The sequence below is a fragment of the Bison bison genome, unplaced genomic scaffold (assembly GCF_000754665.1).
Source record: "Bison bison bison isolate TAMUID 2011002044 unplaced genomic scaffold, Bison_UMD1.0 scf7180017864378, whole genome shotgun sequence".
Taxonomy (NCBI): domain Eukaryota; kingdom Metazoa; phylum Chordata; class Mammalia; order Artiodactyla; family Bovidae; genus Bison; species Bison bison.
In genome coordinates this window covers 3030994-3040207 of record NW_011494950.1, presented here as the reverse complement: position 1 = coordinate 3040207, position 9214 = coordinate 3030994, and positions in this window count along the sequence as shown.

The following is a 9214-nucleotide window of genomic DNA, read 5'->3' as shown; positions in this document are numbered from 1 at the left end:
TGGCAGGGCACATTTTTCCCACTACTTTTTCCTCTCGTCCTTCAGCTCCTCTCTCCTGGGACTTGAGCCCAGCCAAAACCCATGGTGACTGGCTTCAGGACCTAGTGAAGTTCAGGCTCTGATGTCACCTAATGAAGCTCAGGCTCTGATGTCTCATTACAAAAATCCAGTGAGAGAGACACAGTAATAGGTAAGAGATGGATTTGTTCGGATTCAGAGAGAAGCACCCTCCACAGGGTGTGGGCCATCACAGAGGAGACTGCAGCAGCCATGGAATGTGGTGTGGTTAGTTTTCAAGAGCTGGGTGATTTCATATGCTAATGAGTGGGAGGGTCGTTCCAACAATTGGGGAGCCACTCACTCCTAGGTCTTTTGACAGTGACTTGGAACTGTCCTGGCACCTCTGGGTGTGTCATTTAGCTTGCAGATTGAGGATCAAGGTTTAGTTGAACATGATGTGTCATCTTGGACCCACTTGATTTTAATCAGTTTATGTTATACCTTGGGCTATGTCATACTTTTAATAAGTTGTGCCCTGCCCCCATCACTCCTGTTTTATGCTCTTCTCCTGAGCCCCATCCAGGCCCACAATGTTGCCTCTACAATCTTCTGGCAGAACAACCAGAAAATACCTGGCCCCTGGGGGGGAAATACTGTATAATATCCATCCCTGTAGAGATTCAGGCCTTCATCTTCCGTGTTTCCCACAACATATGCGACAATAGCACCTCTCAGGGGATGCACTAGGGCGGGTGGCAGGTACACAATGCCTGCTAGAAGTTCTTCTGTTGGTGGCATCCCTTCAAGGGCAACTGCGCTTCCAGGGACAATGTTTGCCACTTTGGGAGTTAGCCCTGTAGGCCATTGGGCCCAAACCCTTACTACCCGTCTCCTAAAGTTACAAACATACCCCTGGATCAAATCTCCATTCTGCTTTTACAGAACAGCTGGTCTGTTGCCTCTTATCAATTTGTTCGTAAGCCACTTACTAACTCCTACAATCAGGACCCTGCCCCCTTGTAGGCAACATTGCTCCATTAAAATATTCTTAATGCCCCTAACAGGACCAGTAACCCACTCCTGTGTCATTACTTCTGTTATTACCTAGAGTGGGTCTATGACAATGAAATGTTTACTATTTGAAACATAGTAAACTGTTCTTATGAAGGACTAGGGGAAAAAATTCAGTGACTTACATTTCCTCAGAGCAATAAGAGGATAAAGCTTATGGCTATTTCACCAGGTTCCTAGTCTCAGGGCACAGGCTTGGATTACTTTAATTCATGGTATCTATTCCCATCCGCAGTGGACAAACTGGCAATGAGTTAAGATTACAACCCCTTAATCTTACCCAGCACTGGTCATGCTGGAGACCTTGGGGACACCCAACTCCAGTCCGGGGGTCCTAGGAGCCCCACCTACCTTGACCTGCCTAGGGATCTGGTCCTTGAAAGGTTGTCATGCCTCAACTTTCTCGGGGATCCACCAATCTAGGTGTCCCAGGAGGTCGACATGCCTCAACTTGCCCAGGGATCCAATTCTCAGGAGTCCAACCTGCCTCAGTCTACCTGGGGATTCGATCTCCAGGAGGCTGTCATGCCTCAGCCTGCCTGGGGATCTGCACCCTGATCCAGGGAGCCCGGCTCTCAGGTTGCAACAGTACTGGGTAGGATAAGTTTCAGAAAGAGTCACCCCTAAGGAAGCCCACCTATGGAAATAAAAAGAAGCCTATTAGCTGTTGGACTATGCCTGGTCTCATCAATAACTCAGGAGTCCAATGAGAACCATTGCCTTTCTGAAAAGGCTAAAAGAGGCCCTCCAAAAGTTTACCAATCTGGACATAGACTCTTACAAGGGACAGGCAGCTACAGCAGCAGGACCCTGCTGCCTCTTTAGATGAGATGGTCCAGACAGCCACCAATACCTTTTACAACAGAGAACAGGAGAAGGAGGCCAAGGCCCAGGAAAGGGATAAAAGGAAAGAGATAAGGTATGCCCAGATACTGGCCGCCCTCCAGGGAAGCCCTATGGCAAACCCCGAGTCCTTGAAGGACAAGGCATGAGGCAGATGCCTAATCTGTAGACAGCCGGGACAATCAGCCAGAGTGTGCAAACCTTGACAAGTCTCCTAAAATGGCTTGCTACAAATGCCATCAATTTGGACATTGGGTGGCACTCTGCCCTGGGGACCCAAGAGCCTCAAGGTCAAGCGCCAAGCCTTCCCTCATGATGGTTCAACAGGAGTGAAGCAGCCTGCTCCAGCCAGTGCACCTGTCACAGATAACCAACATGGGGCTAGAGCCAAGGGTGCAACTGGATGTGGCAGGTAGGTCCGAGAATTTCTTGGTTGACACTGGGGCTACCTACTCTGTCCTGACCTCCTACTCCAGAGCCTACTCCTCCCAAACTTGTACCATTTTGGGTGATACAGGAAAAACAATTACAAAAGAGTCACCTGAACACTTCTTTGTCGCTGGGATGGGCAAATATTTTCCCACCAGGTACTCAGGTGGCCCCTGAATATCCTATTCCCTTATTGAGAAGAGATCTTTCCCCGCCTTCAAAATATTGCAGCTATTGCGGTCCTAATAGAGATGCTTTAAAACTCTCTCAGGGGCAAATTATTTTTACCAGCCACCAAGTGAAACAACTCCTGAATGGGAGAGGCCATTTATGGATGTCTGATCAAAGAGTCCTCAGGTATCAAGTAGTACTGATGGAAAATCCAGGCTTGACTATATCCCCTTGTGAAGTTCTTAACCCTGCCACCCTCCTGAGTACTCCCAAGGGCTCTCTTCCCTTTCACTCTTGCCTAGAAACTTTGGACCATTGGACAAAATCTCAAGAGGGATTGTCAGAAGATCCTTTAACCAATCCTGAGGAAATCTGGTACACTGATGGAAACAGCTTTTTTCTGGGTGGAAAAAGAAGAGCTGGATATGCAGTAGTCTCCAATTTTGAGACCACAGAGGCTAAACCTTTGACACTTCAGCCCAATTAGTTGAGCTCATAGCCCTGATTAGAGCTTTAGAGCTGCGAAAAGGAAAAAGAATAGCCATTTACACTGACTCCAAGTATGCCTTTCTGGTGCTACATGCACATGCTGCTATTTGGAAGGAAAGAGGCCACTTGACCACCAAAGTGTCCCCAATCAAATATGGTGATCAAATCCTTAGACTATTGAGGCAGTCCATCTGCCAGCTGAGGTTTCAGTCTCCCATTGCAAAGGACACCAAAAAGGGAGCACGGCAGTGGCCTGAGGGAACCAAGCAGCCAATCAGGCAGTTAGGAGAGCAGCATTACAATGACCTAATACAGATTCCCACCTTAGTTCCACAGACTAATTTGCCAAAACTCCTTCATATACTGAAGGTGAGACACTTAAAGCTAAGAGTGAGGGTTTTCAAGAAGATCATAAGGGGTGGTTCCAAAAGGAGGAACTTCTTTTTTTGCCTGGGGACCTCCAGTAGAAGTTGGTTAACTCCTTACATGCCACAACTCATTTAGAAGAAGGTTCTCCAAAGATTACTAAAAAGGTCCTTCAGAGGAACAGACCTTCAAACGACTATAAGGTAAGTGGTCTCCTCTTGTTCCACTTGCCAATTAAACAACTCCCAAGGAGCTCGAAGACCCCAGCTGGCCCAGCCCATCCAATGATGTGGGACCTACGCAGGAGAGGACTGGCTGATGGACTTCACCCAGATGCCAGTTTCTCAAGGGTATAAATACCTTTTAGTCATGATAGATATATTTCACAGGATGGATTGAAGGCTTTCCCACCCAGACTGAGAAAGCTGAGGAGGTGGCAAAAAACTGCTCCATGAAATTATTCTGAGATTTGGTCTGCCCAAGTCATTGCAAAGTGACAATGGGACATCATTTACTTCTAAGGTCACCCAAGGGGTCTCGAAAGTATTAGGCATTACTTGTGCCCACTGTGCCCGGAGGCCTCAGTCTTCAGGAAAAATGGAAAGAGCCAACCAATTCTTAAAATCAGCGATAAAAATGATTACCCAGAAGACCTCCCTGGGATGGAAGGAAACTTTACCAATAGCTCTCCTCCATACCCATATTGCCCCTAAGGAACAGGTTGGTCTTAGTCCTTATGAGATGCTATGTGGGAGACCTTTTGTTTATGTCAATGACCTCTTTCTTGATCCAGAGGCTCAGTCCCTTCAGTTTTATACCAAGGCCATTGGACAATTCCAGCAGGATATAAACTTGTGTGGTGTCAACCAGGACCCAAAAGATTCTAAAGAGCCACCACTATATGTTCCAGGGACTCAAGTCCTAATTAAATTCTGGATCCCCAAAGGCTCAAATGCAGCCCACATGGAAAGGCCCCTACCCTGTAATACTTTCTACCCCAACAGCAGTCAAGTTTCCAAGACCTGACTCCTGGATTCACTACTCACGGATCAAGCCGTGGAAGAAAACAGAAGAGGGCACTCAATCCACCTGTGAGACTCTAGAAGATCTCAGATACCTATTCAGAACCACAAATGAGTGCCATTATAATGCACACCCCCCAAATTAAGTTCCTGGAGATAAGATTTCTCAGGACAGCTCGAAAGAGCCAACACAGCTTGGCAGGGGTTGTACTCCAAAAGAGATAGGAGATAGATCTCCTGATTCCTGAACAAGGAGGGACTTGAGCCATCTTGAATGAGATGTGTTGTTTCTGGGTAAATACCTCCAGCTAAGTTTTTTAAAAGTCTGACAGTCTTCAAGAAAAACATTCTAGATCCTACAGGACCTCAGAGAACGAGCTGGAGAGTTCTCGGTGTGGCTACAATCTCTCTTTGGGGGATCCTTCTCCTGGCGATAGGGAATTTGGAGTTGGCTAATGCCCTTGCTAATCCTTGTTATCACCATATTGATGCTGCTTATGATTGCTCCATGTATTATCAATTGTCTAACCCATTTTGTCTCTGCCCAGGTCAACAGGCTACAATATGCACTGCCAGTTTAACAAGGATATATAAAACTACAGCCGACCATGGAAAATATCACTCACCCTTAGATGGACACTGCTATAAGGACTCTGAGGCTTGAGACTAGCAAGAGGGCGAGGCTCAATGCCCCTTGCTATCCCAGTTCTGCAGGAAGTAGCCAGAGAGACCTCGAAGCCCCTATTCCCAAGAATTGGGCCTCCCATCTCTTGAGGGGGGAATGTTAGGAAGTTAGAACAGAAAAAAGGAGTCCAAAATGGCAGTGGCTAAAAGACAAAGTAGGAAAAAGCCTGAAAATAGGAACAAAGGAAGGTCCCAGGACCATAGTAAGGACCTCAGGTAAAACAAACAGCCCTCCTGGCTAGCCCAATTTACGTTGGGCAGGTTCAGGGGGAGGAGAAAAAACATATAAAAAGAGATGCCAAAATTGAGCCGGGGCTTCTTTCTTCGTGTCTTTTGGGTTGGCCCACTCTCACACCTATTTTCCTTTGCTTACCAATAAAACTGAGCTATAACACTGATTTGTCCGTCGCTTCAAATTTTTGCTGCGGTGAGACAGAACTGAGGAAATTACCCATTTCCCTTACATATTTATGCACCAAACTCTTCCCTTGGGGTCCACTTTCCATAAAACCTTATCAATTTCTGTACCCATCACTTTGTTCTCCCATCCTGAAACAGCCACCTGTAAGTCATACCTACTTCCTTTTCCCTTCATAAAATGTAATTTCATTCCTCATACCTTCTTTACTGAAAACACACATCCTACTTTCCTAAAGCAACCAAGAACTGACCTTTATATTAGCATTCTATAGATTGGTGAACATAAATATCAGTGACAATTTCTTAAAAAAATATTCTAGAGAACATCTCAGAATGGCATCCAACATTATTCATTAACAGTCCAAAATCTCTAGTTTCTCTGTAAGCGGAAGCTAGTGTTCAGTAATGAATGTTTCAGAATCTTATTTTCTTTGGAAATGACCTAGTTATTCAATAAACTTCCATTACTCAGTTTAGCACAACCCTAGAAATTCAGGTTCTGTGATTCCTAAAATGTCGATGTTCACTCTTGCCATCTCCTGTTTGATCATTTCCAATTTGCCTTGATTCATGGACTTAACATTCCAGGTTCCTATGCAATACTGGTCTTTACAGCATTGGACTTTATGTCCATAACCAGTCACATCCACAACTGGGTGTTGTTTTTGCTTTGGCTCTGTCTCTTCATTCTTTCTGGAGTTAATTCTTCATTGATCTCCAGTAGCATATTGGGCACCTACCAACCTGGGGATTTCATCATTCGGTATCCTATCTTTTTGCCTTTTCATACTGTTCATGGGGTTCTCAAGGCAAGAATACTGAAGTGGTTTGCCATTCCCTTCTCCAGTGGACCACATTTTGTCAGAACTCTCCACCATGACCTGTTTGTCTTGGGTGGCCCTACACAGCATGGCTCATAGTTTCATTGACTTAGACAAGGTGGTGGTCCATGTGATCAGATTGGTTAGTTTTCTGTGGTTGTGGTTTTCATTCTGTCTGCCTTCTGATGGAGAAGGACAAGAGGCTTATGGAAGCTTCCAGATGGGAGAGACTAACTGAGGGGGAAACTGGTTCTTGTTCTGGTGGGCGGGGCCATGCTCAGTAAATATTTAATCCAATTTTCTGTTGAAGGATGGGGCTGTGTTCCTTCCCTGTTATTTGATCTGAGGCCAAACGATGGTGGAGGTAATGAAGATAATGGCTTAAAACTAATGGCTTAATAAAGTTGGCTTAAAATCCAATATTCATAAAACTAAGATTATGGCATTTGGTCCCATCACTTCATGGCAAATAGATGGAGAAACAGTGGAAACAGTGATAGACTTTATTTTGGGGGGGGTCCAAAATCACGGCAGATGGTGACTGCAGCCATGAAATTAAAAGACACTTACTTCTTGGAAGAAAAGTTATGACCCATCTTGACAGCTTATTAAAAAGCAGAGACATTACTTTACTAACAAAGGTCCATCTAGTCAAAGCTATGGTTTTCCAATAGTCATGTATGGATGTAAGAGTTGGACTATAAAGAAAGCTGAGAACGAAACAATTGATGCTTTTGAACTGTGATGTTGGAGAAGACTCTTGAGAGTCCCTTGGACTGCAAGGAGATCCAACCAGTCCATCCTAAAGGAAATCAACCCTGAATATTCATTGGAAGGACTGATGCTGAAGCTGAAACTCCAATACTTTGGCCACATGATGCAAAAACTGACTCATTTGAAAAGACCCTGATGCTGGGAAAGATTGAAGGTGGTAGGAGAAGAGGACAACAGAGGATAAAACAGTTGGATGGCATCACCGACTCAATGGACATGAGTTTGAGTATACTCTGGGTGTTGGTTATGGACAGAGAAGCCTGGCATGCTGCAGTCTGTGGGGTCACATAGAGTCAGACATGACTGAGTGACTGTACTGAACTGAGAAATTCAGGTTACCAAAATCTAGAGAGACTGTTTTAGACAGACACTTCTAAAGTATAATTATTCTTAACAGTTTATCTAAAAGCTCGTTTATATTTTTCTTTTTTAAAAGTTTCTTCATTCGAGTTACTTTTCTTGCTGACAAACTTGTAACAGATATAACAATAACAATATTTAACTTATAATAAACCTATGCACAATGAAAATATTATGCTTAATGTTTATGACTTTTCAGTTCAGTTCAGTTGCTCAGTCGTGTCCAACTCTTTGCGACACCATGAATAGCAGCACGCCAGGCCTCCCTGTCCATCACCAACTCTGGAGTTCACTCAAACTCATGTCCATCGAGTCGGTGATGCCATCCAGCCATCTCATCCTCTGTCGTCCCCTTTTCCTTCTGCCCCCAGTCCCTCCCAGCATCAGAGTCTTTTCTAATGAGTCAACTCTTCCCATGAGGTGGCCAAAGTATTGGAGTTTCAGCTTTAGCATCATTCCTTCCAATGAACACCCAGGACTGTACTCCTTTAGAATGGACTGGTTGGATCTCCTTGCAGTTCAAGGGACTCTCAAGAGTCTTCTCCAACACCACAGTTCAAAAACTTCGGCGCTCAGCTCTCTTCACAGTACAACTCTCACATCCATACGTGACCACTGGAAAAACCATAGACTTGACTAGACAGACCTTTGTTGGCAAAGTAATATCTCTGCTTTTCAATATGCTATCTAGGTTGGTCATAACTTTCCTTCCAAGGAGTAAGCGTCTTTTAATTTCATGGGTGCAGTCACCATCTGCAGTGATTTTGGAGCCCCCAAAAAATAAAGTCTGACACTGTTTCCACTGTTTCCCCATCTATTCCCCATGAAGTGATGGGACCAGATGCCATTTAGACATGTCTATATTAGATTAGCAAACAAACAGTAATACTAGATATTTAATATTGAATATTTCCCAGTTCATGTGAATCTGAAATTCATTTAGATTAATTTCTCTTGTATTTAGGATTGTCTGACTTGTAAGCACTTACTGTTCTTTATGCCAATTAAATCAGAACTCATTTACAACTTCAGCAATATTATTTAAAAAAAAAAAACACCTCATAGACAGACCCTGAGACATACATAAATCCAGACAGACAGACAGACACAGATTGCATAGTTTTCCACTTGAAATTTAAAATGTCTCTTTGATTCACCCTCTCTCCCCCCCTTTTTTTAAGTTCTAATTTGCCCAAGGCTGAGGTCTCAGGCAAAGGTGGGCTGTGTATTTCAGGGACATGGAAAGGGTTAACTTCAAGCTTTTCCCTAGGCAGGCTTTTTAATAAGCTGCTGTTGCTGCTAAGTCGTTTCAGTCGTGTCCGACTCTGTGCGACCCCACAGACGGCAGCCCACCAGGCTTCCCCATCCCTGGGATTCTCCAGGCAAGAACACTGGAGTGGGTTGCCATTTCCTTCTCCAATGCATGAAAGTGAAAAGTCAAAGTGAAGTCACTCAGTTATGTCCAACTCTTAGCGACCCCATGGACTGCAGCCCACCAGGCTCCTCCGTCCATGGGATTTTCCAGGCAAGAATACTGCATATGCAAAAAGAACCGGTTTTGCAGTTTCCAAGAAACAAATTCATTTTAACCAATTTTCTCTGGAATCTAAAAAATATCATGGCTATTCTGTGTCAAAAAGTCACCTTTCCTTTCTGTAGTCCTAGTTTTATAGCTAAAATATAGACCAAACAGTGCTCAAATTGACTCTGATTTCAGCGGCAGATCAGCTGATAAAAATCTTGGATCATCCCTCTGGTGGGAAG